The 12052-nt window shown below is 38.9% G+C and overlaps 1 protein-coding gene and 1 long non-coding RNA gene across 2 annotated transcripts in view; one reads left to right on the top strand and one right to left on the bottom strand.

Moving 5' to 3' along the window:
* Positions 1 to 12052, top strand: part of wry (weary) — a 372986-nt gene that overhangs the window by 54251 nt on the left and 306683 nt on the right. The gene's annotated exons all lie outside the window — the stretch shown is intronic.
* Positions 7154 to 10511, bottom strand: LOC135937743 (uncharacterized). The gene is made up of 3 exons (XR_010574544.1): positions 9996 to 10511; positions 9754 to 9872; positions 7154 to 9687 (listed from the first exon to the last, which is right to left on the bottom strand). It is a non-coding gene; the product is annotated as an uncharacterized LOC135937743 (long non-coding RNA).

Here is a 12052-nt window from a genome sequence, read left to right as displayed (position 1 = left end):
AACGGAAACTATTTTTATGAAAATTTTTTCGTATTGAAATTTAAATTGCAATTTGTCTTTCCTTTAAATTCAAAATATATTTCTAACATGTTAAGAATTAATAATATCCGTTGTGAACATTCTTCACGTCTGAAAGAAGCTTTTTTGGCGTGTCTGGAGGCGCCCCGGGGCAAAAGAGGAAAAATAGGTCGGTCGGGGGGTGTGTTTATGCAGGCGAGCGATAAGGGAGCAGCCGGCGAAATGAGCCCGGCCGCTTCCTATTATTTAACCGCTGAAGAAAGAAAACGAGAGGGATATTCACTGCGGTTGAACATTTTTTTTCTTCTCGCTGCGCCAAAGAGCAAAGGAAATGCGGCAAAAAATCCATTTTTCGTTATTCACCTTCAGAAACGTTTGTTTCCGCTGCGGCCCGGATTAAATTCGGCACCAAGTTTGTGCTGACAGCCAACAATCGCGTCGTTGGGCCAACTTTTAATCAGTTGAATTCCTGCAACAGGTACAAACACACACTCTACTTACATTCATTCTCCCCTTTTGTTTCGGCTCGCTGCCTCCCAAGAATGCAAAACTTTCTCCACGCGGCGTTTAATTAAATTTTTCGAAAACCGATGCCAAGAAAAATAACACCCTGTGTTTGATGAGAATGCAAATGGAAAAAATTAAAGACTGCAGAGATGAGTTCAAAGTTTTAATTAATTATTTATACATAACTAACAAACAAAAATTGAATGGTTCAAAGTTCCGTTTCGCGCATTGGTGGAGCACTAGGCTCTTCAATTGGCGGTGCACTCTCGGAGGGGGTCCTCGTCCTGTTCCCGCAACAGTATTTTCGACATAAATAAACGCACAATCCAACAAATGCCAGCAATGGCAAGTCGAGGATTTCAAATGTGAAAAGCACCTCCCAGAAAGTCGGTTTTGGTGCTGGATTGGAAAAAATAAATATTACATGTTCAGTAAAGACTGTCTTTGACGAAGTTTCTGAGCTCACCAATCGATTCCTGAGGGTCGAATCAGGTTAAAAAATATTTTTTCTAAACAAAACATCAAGCGCGACGTGCGAAATTTTTTTCCCACCAAGACAATATGAATACGACAAGTGCGCATGCGTCAGAACTGGTTTGAGCACTTGCAGAAAGACCGCCTGTAGGAATGACTTCTTTGTCAGATCCAGACAGCTCTCACGCATGCGCAGCTCTCGCATTCATATTGTTTTGGCGGGAAAAAGAGTTCGCGCATCGCGCTTGACGGTTTGTTACCTAATTCGACTTTCAGGAATCGATTGGTGGGCTCAGGTACTTCGTCAAAGGTGGTCATTGTATCACAATTCTGTTTGAAATACCTTTGTGTGCGCAGGAGGTTTCATCTAAAAAGCCGTTGAAGGGGCAGTTGACGCTTCCGTCACAAAAGAGACCGTTCCAAATGCACGTATTAGTTTTTCCGCAAGGGACGAAGTCCAATGGCAAGTCTTCCTGACTGCAGTCTAGACTTAAAATAATTTAAATCTAGAATCATTCCTTATTTGAACTCACCTTTCCAAGCTGTAAATGAAATGCTGAATTTGAACTTTGACCTAATTGTTAGAACTTCCTTTCTTATCGAAAGTTCAACGTAGACTCCATGCGGAAAGTTCAGGTACGGACTGTTCTTCGCTGTTTCGTTGCCTTTGTAAGTCACAGCGCTCAAGTTTCCACAAAATTGAGTGAAATTTTCATCTAGAGAACTCCGAAACTAAAAAACGTAACATTTGAAACTCTTCTTTTTATAAATCTTATTATATTACTTGAATGAAGTCGATGCAATCTTTGGTAGAAGGATCCTGTCGTAAATTAATATTCTCAAGGACCACAGCGATTGGGTTCGCGCTCTGCAGCTCAAAGGAACACAATAAATCGGTCGAGCCATCCCAAAACTCGTAAATATCCGTGTCAGTCAGGCAAAATGCAGAGGAATGAGCGTTAGGGATAGTTGTAAGATGTGTGAGTCCTTTTGAACAAAAGATCAAGTAGTTCTTACGCGTGTCTGTAACGAAAATAAATTTAAATTACATCAGAAATCTTCTCAAAATCGGAAAGCTGAGATGAATCGTGTGATTCTGATTTAAAGGTAACTGTTACTCACAATCAATCGATGCAATTTCATTGAAGACGCCAAGAAGCACAATCATCAGCCAGAAAGCTTTCATTTTGGACAATGCGTTGCTTCGCTTCAGAGTTCCCTGAATTGACTGATTACTGTTCTCTTTAATTCTTTAGCGTGCTTTGTCTCAATCTTTCCCCACTCCTAGTTGTAAATTTGTCTTTGTCAAATAATCTCATTGAATTTTCATTTGTTTCTTAATAGTAAAATCTCCTCTCTTTTTTTGATCTAAATCAAAGTTCCAATTGAATTTTCTGCTAAGATCTCAAACAATTTTTATTCAAACACACTAAAAAATTTCTTCTGCAACTGTTGCTCCGTTTTCGACATCGACATTCGCATTGTTTAGAGACACAGGCTGAGGATTCTCTGCGAAAAACACAAACCACAAATAAAAAAATTATCCGGGTCATGATAATAAATGAATCATAAATGTGATTCGAGATTCGATCAATGATCTTTCTAGTCATTGACCGAAATAAAACAATTAAAATTAATCTGTCGCTTGTCTTAATAAATAAATAGAAGCTTCAATGTTATTGTTACCAATAAACAAACAAATATTTATTAATCTTTTCTTTAAAGTGGATTAATAGTTCAATGGGACAATTATTGAAAATTGTTTAAATTGTTGATCGATGAACAATAATCAATAAATGACCTAAAGTTCCGTATTGTCTTCTAAACAATTGTTTCGCCCGTTGTTGGAGGATGCTCTTCAACTGGCGGTGCACTCTCTGACTCGGAGGTGTTCCTCTGGTTTTTTCCGCAACAGTATTTTCGACATAAATAAACGCACAATCCAACAAATGCCAGCAATAGCAAGTCGAGGATTTCAAATGTGAAAAGCACCTCCCAAAAAGTCGGTTTTGGAGCTGGATTTGAAAAAATAAATATTATATGTTCAGTAAAGACCGTCTTTGACGAAGTTTCTGAGCTCACCAATCGATTCCTGAGGGTCGAATTAGGTTAAAAACTATTTTTTCCGAAGAAAACATCAAGCGCGACGCGTGAACTTTTTTTCCCGCCAAAACAATATGAATGCGAGAGCTGCGCATGCGTCAGAACTGGTTTGAGCACTTGCAGAGAGTCCTCCTGTACTAATGACTTCTTTGTCAGATCCAGCCAGCTCTGACGCATGCGCAGCTCTCGCATTCATATTGTTTTGGCGGGAAAAGAGTTCGCACGTCGCGCTAGACTTTTCGTTCGGAAAAAAATCTACATAACCTAATTCGACCTTCAGGAATCGATTGGTGGGCTCAGGAACTTCGTCAAAGTTGGTCATTGTATCACAATTCTGCTTGAAATACCTTTAATGCGTGCGCAGGAAGTTTCATCTAAAAAGCCGTTGAAGGGGCAGTTGACGCTTCCGTCACAAAAGAGACCGTTCCAAATGCACGTATTAGTTTTTCCGCAAGGGACGTAGTCCAATGGCAAGTCATTCTGACTGTAGTCTAGACTTAAATTAATTTAAATCTAGAATCATTCCTTATTTGAACTCACCTTTCCAAGCTGTAAATGAAACGCTGAATTTGAACTTCGACCTTATTGTTAGAACTTCCTTTCTTATCGAAAGTTGAACGTAGACTCCATGCGGAAAGTTCAGGTACGGACTGTTCTTCGCTGTTTCGTTGCCTTTGTAAGTCAAAGCGCTCAAGTTTCCACAAAATTGAGCGAAATCTTCATATGGAGAACTCCGAAACTAAAAAACGTAACAGTTGAAACTCTTCTTATTATAAATCTTATATTACTTGAATGAAGTCGATGCAATCTTTGGTAGAAGGATCCTGTCGTAAATTAATATTCTCAAGGACAATAGCGATTGGGTTCACGCCGTGCACCTCAAAGGAACACAAAAAATCGGTCGAGTTATCCCACAACTCGTAAATACGCGTGTCAGTCAGGCAAAATGCAGACAAATCTGCGTTAGGGATCATTGTAATATATGTGTGATGTTCTTTTGAACAAAAGGTCAAGTAGTTCTTAGACGCGTCTGTAATGAAAATAAATTTAAATTGCATCAGATATCTTCTCAAATTCGGAAAGCTGAGATGAATCTTGTGATTCTGATTTAAAGGTAACAGTTACTCACAATCAATCGATGCAATTTCATTGAAGACGCCAAGAAGCACAATCATCAGCCAGAAAGCTTTCATTTTGGACAATGCGTTGCTTCGCTTCAGAGTTCCCTGAATTGACTGATTGCTGTTCTCTTTAATTCTTTAGCGTGCTTTGTCTCAATCTTTCCCCACTCCTAGTTGTAAATTTGTCTTTGTCAAATAATCTCATTGAATTTTCATTTGTTTCTTTATAATAAAATCTCCTCTCTTTTTTGGTCTAAATCAAAGGTTCAATTTGAACTTTCGGCTAAGATCTAAAACAATTGCTATTCAAACACACTAAAATTATTCTTCTGCAACTGTTGCTCCGTTTTCGACATCGACATTCGCATTGTTTAGAGACACAGGCGGAGGATTCTCTGCGAAAAGCACAAACCATACATAAAAAATTATCCGGGTCATGATAATAAATATGATTCGATCAATGATCTTTCAGTCATTGACCGAAATAAAACAATTAAAATTAATCTGTCGCTTGTCTTAATAAATAAATAGAAGCTTCAATGTTATTGTTACCAATAAACAAACAATTATTTATTAATCTTCTCTTTAAAGTGGATTAATAGTTCAATGGGACAATTATTGAAAATTGTTTCAATTGTTGATCGATGAACAATAATCAATAAATGACCTAAAGTTCCGTATTGTCTTCTAAACAATTGTTTCGCACGTTGTTGGAGGATGCTCTTCAACTGGCGGTGCACTCTCGGACTCGGAGGTGTTCCTCTGGTTTTTTCCGCAACAGTATTTTCGACATAAATAAACGCACAATCCAACAAATGCCAGTAATGGCAGGTCAAGCACGTTAAATGTGAAAAGCAACTCCCAAAAAGTTGGAACTGGATCTGAAAAATAAATAAATTGTATTGATTATACCAGTTTTATAAACCCTTAGTGTTCGAAGCCTCCAACAGATGGCGCCACTAAATGTACATAAAATATTGAGGCATTTCCGCTGCGATTTTAGGCTCTATCCTGCCACTGTGAATTCTTAATTTTCTTTCTGTTGACGTGCTGAAAATCAAAATCAGTTGAGCCATTTGCTGTTGAAACGTTGGAGAAGATTTAATATATATAAAAAAATAGTTTTTCAGGATTCTCCGGCGATTGGCTGAACTAATTTTGGTTTTCAGCTCGTCAAAAGAAAGCATATTAAGTGAACAATGCACAGTAGCTAGATTGAGTCTGAAATCGTAGCGGAAATGCCTTAATGTTTTTAAGTATTCGGTGGCGCCATCTGTTGGCGGCTTCAAACACTGAGGGTTTATGCAACTGGTTAATTTGGAATACCTTTAGTGCAGATAAATTCATCCAAACAGCCGTTGAAGGGGCAGTTGACCCTTCCGTTAAGGAAGGAACCTGCCCAAATGCACTTATTAGTTTTTCCGCAAGAGGTGTAGCTCAAGGGTAAATCTTCCTGACTGCAGTCTAGAATTTAATCAATATAAAAATCATTCCTTTATTTGACCTTATACCTTTCCAAGCTGTAAATGAAACGCTGAATTTGAACTGCGGCCTTATGGTTAGAACTTCCTTTCCTATCGAAAGTTCAACGTAGACCAATGCCGGTCCCTGAAAGTTCAGGTACGGACTGTTCTTCGCTCTTTCGTTGCCTCTGTAAGTCAAAGCGCTCAAGTTTCCACATCGTTGAGTGAAATTTTCTGCTGGATGATTCGCAATCTGAAAAACTAAATTTGGGAAACGTTTTAAATTAAATCTTAAATTACTTGAATGAAGTCGACGCAATATTTGGTGAAAGGATTCAGCCTCAAATTGAAATTTTGAAAGACAACAGCGAGTGGGTCCTGGCTCCACACCATGAAGGCGCACCAAAAATCGGTCGAGTTGTCCCACAAATCGTAAATAATCGCGTCAGTCAGGTAAAATGCCGAGTCGTGCTCGTCGTTCAAAATTACGAGTTCATTGAAACAGAAGGTTGAGTCCGCTGGCCCGTCTGTAACGGAAAAAATAATAATGAAATTATATTCTCACTGAAAATTAAAAATAAAAACAATTTACTCACAATCGTGCAATGCAATTCCACTGTAGACGCCGAGAAGCACAATAATCACCAGCCAGGGAGCTTTCATTTTTGAGATTGCGTTGCTTCTCTTCAGAATTCCCCGAATCGACTGGTCCTCTTTAATTCTTTAACGTGCTTTGTCTCAATTTTTAATCTTTCCCCGCTTTTAATAGCGTAAAAATGCGTCACATTTTTATTATTTCCTAATATGAATTGTTCAATTAATCTCATGAAATTTTCTTTTGTTTCGGCCAAGCTCCGAGATTAAATATTTGTTTCTTTGGAGTAGAATCTGGGATCGGGGAAAATCAAAGTTTCAGTTGAATTTCCTGCTAAGATCTAAAATATAATTTATTCAAAAAAGAATCCATCATTTCTTAGCACATAAATTACACTTTTGTGTCTGCTCTTTCGTTTTCGTCATCAGAGTCCGCGTTGTCTGGAGGAGGAGGATGATGATACTCACATTCAGGTTCGGCTGCGCATGCGCAACATATTTTCCTACACGCACCACAGATGCTAAATATGAGCTCGATCACGTTTTCAATCAACTTATAAATCCAGCAGCAGAAATGAAGGCAAAAGAAAATCGATAAAAACAGCACGACCAACCCACCGAGAAAAAAGTCAACCAAAAGGTGCCCATTGGGTGCCCGCGTTCGGTCACCCGGCTACCCCCCGTGGGCACCCAGATGGGCACCCATTGGTTATACCGCATGTCCAACCCTTCGGGCACCCGCGAGTGGTCATGCCCAGAATTCGGGCACCAAATGGGCACCCATTAAATGACCTTTCATAGAATCTCGTTTTATGTACATTTAAGGTATACCTGAATTCAGGGAGCGTAATAAATGAGAAGCCGAGAATATTCGTTGACCAAAAGCTAACCATCGGGTGCCCGGCTGAGGTTACCACCAGTGGGCAGCCAATGGTTACCTTTTGGCTACCTTTTATCTAGGGCTGTCAGGTGGCAGGTCGATTGACTCTGTTCGTTAAAAAAGATAAATTTGTAGCGCAAAATGACAGCCCTAGGTAAGAGGTAGCCAAAAGGTAACCATTGGGTGCCCGCTTGGGGTTACCCTCAGTGGGCAGCTAGATGGGCAGCACTTTTATTGGATGATATTCATACAACAATTAAAGTACAATTAAATAATACATTTTTTTCATCAAATTTGAAGATCCCTATTTTTAAAAATCCCTGAAAATCAAATTATGTGAATGAAGGGTGGACTGTAACTCTTTACTGGGTTAAGTTATCACCTTGAAATTTTCATTTTCTATCCTAGTTTTCCACCATGAACAACTTTTCAACCTACAAAAAATTCGCAGGGCAAAGGTCAAGGTCACCTTTTGCAACCTTTACTCAAAAATTCAAAATTAAGGGATGATACAACCCTTAGATCTTTTTGGGGTTCAGGGCTGAATTGTAGCCCTTGAAATTCTACACAAGCTCACCAAGTTTCAAAGGTGCAACAGTAGTTTTGCTGTAATTTGAATTTGAAAATTAAAATCCGGCTCGATGCCGCTCGATCGAGCACGGCCTTTAGTCGGCGAGTTCGCCAATCATTCGTCGAAAATATTTTTACCCATTCCATTTTGTTAGACACATCAAGAGGGCCCAGGGTAGACATTCTAAGGTCGATACCGACCTTCAGGGTCTTTACCTGACGTGACCCTGAGATAATTTTTTTTAAAATATCAAATTTCATCAAGCTTGGTGTCTTTCCGTAGGTTATCACCGGTCTACAGATCAAATATAAAGTCAAAACTGCCGATTTCAAATTTTAACACTTTTAAACATCACGTCAGGATTAATGGCTTCCACAATTATTTCAAGAATTGGTTTCAGGATTGTCATTCGGCAGTTTAGGCAGTATTTTTGAGCTGTACAGAGGCCAAAACCTATAAAAAGACACCATGATTCAGAAATTGGACATTTTCGAAATTATTATCTCAGGGTCTCGTCAGGTTCAGACCCTGAAGGTTGATTATGACCTAACTGTGTCTATCCTTGGTCCTCTTGTCGTGCCTTATCAAATGGAATGGATTAAAACATCATCGCCGAATGATAGGCGAACTCGCTGACCGAAGGCCATGCTCGATCGAGCGGCATCGAGCCGTATTTCAACTTTCATTTTCAAATTACAGCAAACTATTTTGGCACCTCTAAAACTTGGTGTGCTTGTGCAGATTTTCACGGGCAAACCCCAAAAAATCTGAGAGGGCTATCATCCCTTAATATTGAATTTTCAAAAAAGAAAGGTGACCATGACCTTCGACCTGCGAATTAAAAGTCGTTCACAATTGAAAACTAGGTTTGGCCGTGAAAATTCGAAGGTTATACCTAATGCAGTTAAGTTACATTCCACATTTCAATAACAGAATAAGCAATTACAATTAAAGAAATAAATTTATAAATGTAAACAACAATATTTCAATTTCAACACCAAAAAAGCGTACAATAGACTGCAGAAAACAGCACAATTACAAATTAATAAGACTTTATAGAGTTACAACCATAATAGCACATTAATTTTTGAGGTGATGCAGTAATAGAGCGGATAATGTTGGCTGATTCTAAAAATTGTACGAGTTTACCAGCAGTTGGGAATTCCCCTTGTATGCCAGCAGCTGTTACTCTTGATTTTAATAAGATTCCACGGTCCTCTGCTGCTGTGCATTCAACATTCAACCCTTAAAATAATTATATTTGATGTGCTGGACAACAAAACAGTTAAGCTAATCGTCATCGAAGTGTAATTACATTTGTTTTCAATGTGCTGATGTTTCTAGGGTGATTGGCGTAACTGATTTTGGTTTTGAGCACATTAAAATGAATTATTTTTAGTCCAGAAGGCACAGCAGCAGTATTTAATAAAAAAAAAAAACACAATGAGAGGGAATTAAAATCAGAAGTATACCAGTGGCACCATCTATTGTTATTGAATTGAAACATTTAAGGCTTTAGCAATTGTTATTTTTAAACTTATGAGATCATTATCAGAGTATTAAATTAAAAAAATTAGTTGTGTCCACAATTAGTTGTCAGGGAAATCTAGAAATATTCATCTAGAGAATGCAAACCTAAACTTAAAATATGCCGCAAACACAAACTAAATCATAAAAATAGTTATTGGAATTTCATTCAGTTGTTGCAAACATTTGTTAAGTCAATGTATGCTATATGAGCAGAAAATTTGAGCCTTGTTAAAATTGATTTTAAAGATTTAAACACAAGAAATGCCATAAAACATACAAAGAAAACCACTCAATATCCCTACTCCTGTCTTCCAGCGTCCAAAAGCACTTATCCTGTCAAACATGGCCGTTGCTTTTCATCTTTGGGGTCCATGGTCCCATCCATTTCATGACAGCCGAAAATGGAAACAAAACAGCAGACAAACCCTGCAAAATAAAATACAGAGTATTAATTAACCACTCAATAATATCGCCGTGAATTCAACTGCATACCTGCGGATACTGCGGCCGGAGTTTTGTCAAGTTTTCCAGGCTTGTCATCCGGATGGCCATCGCGTTCAGGCAGCTATTCCCAATCAGAGGACATCATCAGGGCGGGACGCGGTGCAAGCCTGACGACACAAGGATGAATTTAAAGCAATTTAATACGAATATATTTTGATGCCGGTGTGTCTACGCGCGCGTATTTTGGTACACCGCGCAAATATAATGCAAATTCAATGATATACCCTTACCTTTCGGAACATCAGGAACATCCACAATCCGTCCAAGAACCCGTTGATGTGTTCGATTTGCCATAATGCAACCGAAAACACGGCGAAATACTCTGCTGACATTGATGATGCAATCAGCGCGTCTCAACCGTCATGTTTGTTTACAGTCACTGAGCCAGAGGCAGCCGGCAGCAGCTGGTGCTGCTGCCGACAGTGGCGCCACACGCGCGGCCGACGAGTGTAACAAAGAAACGCGCGCGCGATAATGCTGAGCTAAAATAAGTGCTCAATACGAGTTAATTTAAATAGTTTGAAATGCTAATTAGTGTTATAACCAAATAAATTTAAAAAAAATTATTTTTACGAAACACGAACTCAAGAATTTATATGGTGGTTCTGAGGTTACCCATTGGTTAACCATTGGGTAACCCATTTTGGTTATCAAAGTTTTTTTTTTATTTATTTCTGTACTTTAACTACTTCTACAAAAATATTTTCCAAAATAAGTTAAAACCTGCGGTGACGAAAATTTGACAAAATTTGAGGGTAAAACGAGTAAAGGAAAAAAGTGCCCGCGCATCGGTTAACCATTGGGTAGCCAAAAGTTGCCCCTTTTTAGCAATCAGATTAAAATGCATAAAAATTTATTATTCAATCCTACAATAACCATAATAATATTTTTTCTGTGCCCAAAATTTTACGAAAACAGTTCATGAACCGGTCACACCGCATGCAGTTATCCTATCCGAGTTACCCGAAAGCTGCCCGATGGCTGCCCACGACTGGGCACTGGCAATTTTAGGTGATCCCAGCCAAATATTAAATAATTCCAACCAAGCCAGGTTCAGGGTCATGCCTGAAATGCAAAACCGCCCTTAGTTTAATTTTTTTCAGGTGACCGCAAGTGACCATAGTTAATCGCCTGCCCACTCCGAGTATCCGAAAGGTGCCCGATGGGTGCCCAAGACTGGGCACTGGCAATTTCGGGGATCCAAGCAAAATTTCGACAAAAATTTAATGAAACATGATTCAGGATCATGCCTGAAATGCAAAATCACTCTTAGTTTTAATTTTGTTAGGTGACCGCAAGTGACCCCCTGCCCGCTCCGGGTAACCAAAAGGTGCCCGATGGGTGCCCAAGACTGGGCACAGGCAATTTCGGTTATCCGAGCCAAATTTCGAAAAAAATCCGATGAAACATCATTCAGGATCATGCCTGAAATGCAAAACCACCCTTATTTTAAATTTTTTCAAGTGACCACAAGTGACCCCCTGCCCGCTCCGGGTAACCGAAAGGTGCCCATTTGGTGCCCGAGACTGGGCACTCAAAATTTGCATGATCCAAGCCAAATTTCAAAAAAATTCCAATGAAACATGAATCAGGATCATGCCTACATTGCAAAACCACATTTTGTTCAACTTTTGTCAGGTGACCGAAAAGTGACCGCGGTTACCCCTCTGCTCGCTGGGAATTTGACATATCCGGAATACTCATCAACTAGCTTATTCCAGTCTAAAATAAAACAATTTAAATTAATATGTCTGGATTTTTAACAATCATGTATTCTTTATATTCTTTAAATAATTTGAAAATAAGCAAACCCGACCTACCCGATAAAAAGGAAAATGTTTCTCTCAAAAATCTTGAGAAATCCATTATGTAAGTCAGAGTCCTTCAAATGGTTGAAATGCCAGAAATTTGTTGTTCGTCCCGTGTGATTCGAACTGGAATTTCATACAAGAATTCAGTCAATAATGCCAAACATTTTGGAATACAATAAAAAGAATTTGAAGTATTTAAAATTACAATTGATCTCACAGCAAATAAATAAATTAATTAATAAAACAAATCTTACCCCGGTAAAATGGGTTGGTCAGCTTTGACGAGATGAACACAATATTAATAAATATAAATAATTTTGTATTCTTCTTGCGGGGCCTTGCGAGCTTAAAAACTTTAGATGCTTAACGCTCGGCTGCTGGATTGGGAATAATCACTTGCAGTGCGCACGGGCGCACAGGTAAACTCAGGGTAAAGGTTAACGCCACCAGGTGGCGGGCACTACAACGGAAATAAA

The sequence above is a fragment of the Cloeon dipterum genome, chromosome 2 (genome assembly GCF_949628265.1).
Source record: "Cloeon dipterum chromosome 2, ieCloDipt1.1, whole genome shotgun sequence".
Lineage (NCBI taxonomy): Eukaryota > Metazoa > Arthropoda > Insecta > Ephemeroptera > Baetidae > Cloeon > Cloeon dipterum.
This window is presented reverse-complemented; position numbering and strand designations above follow the sequence as displayed.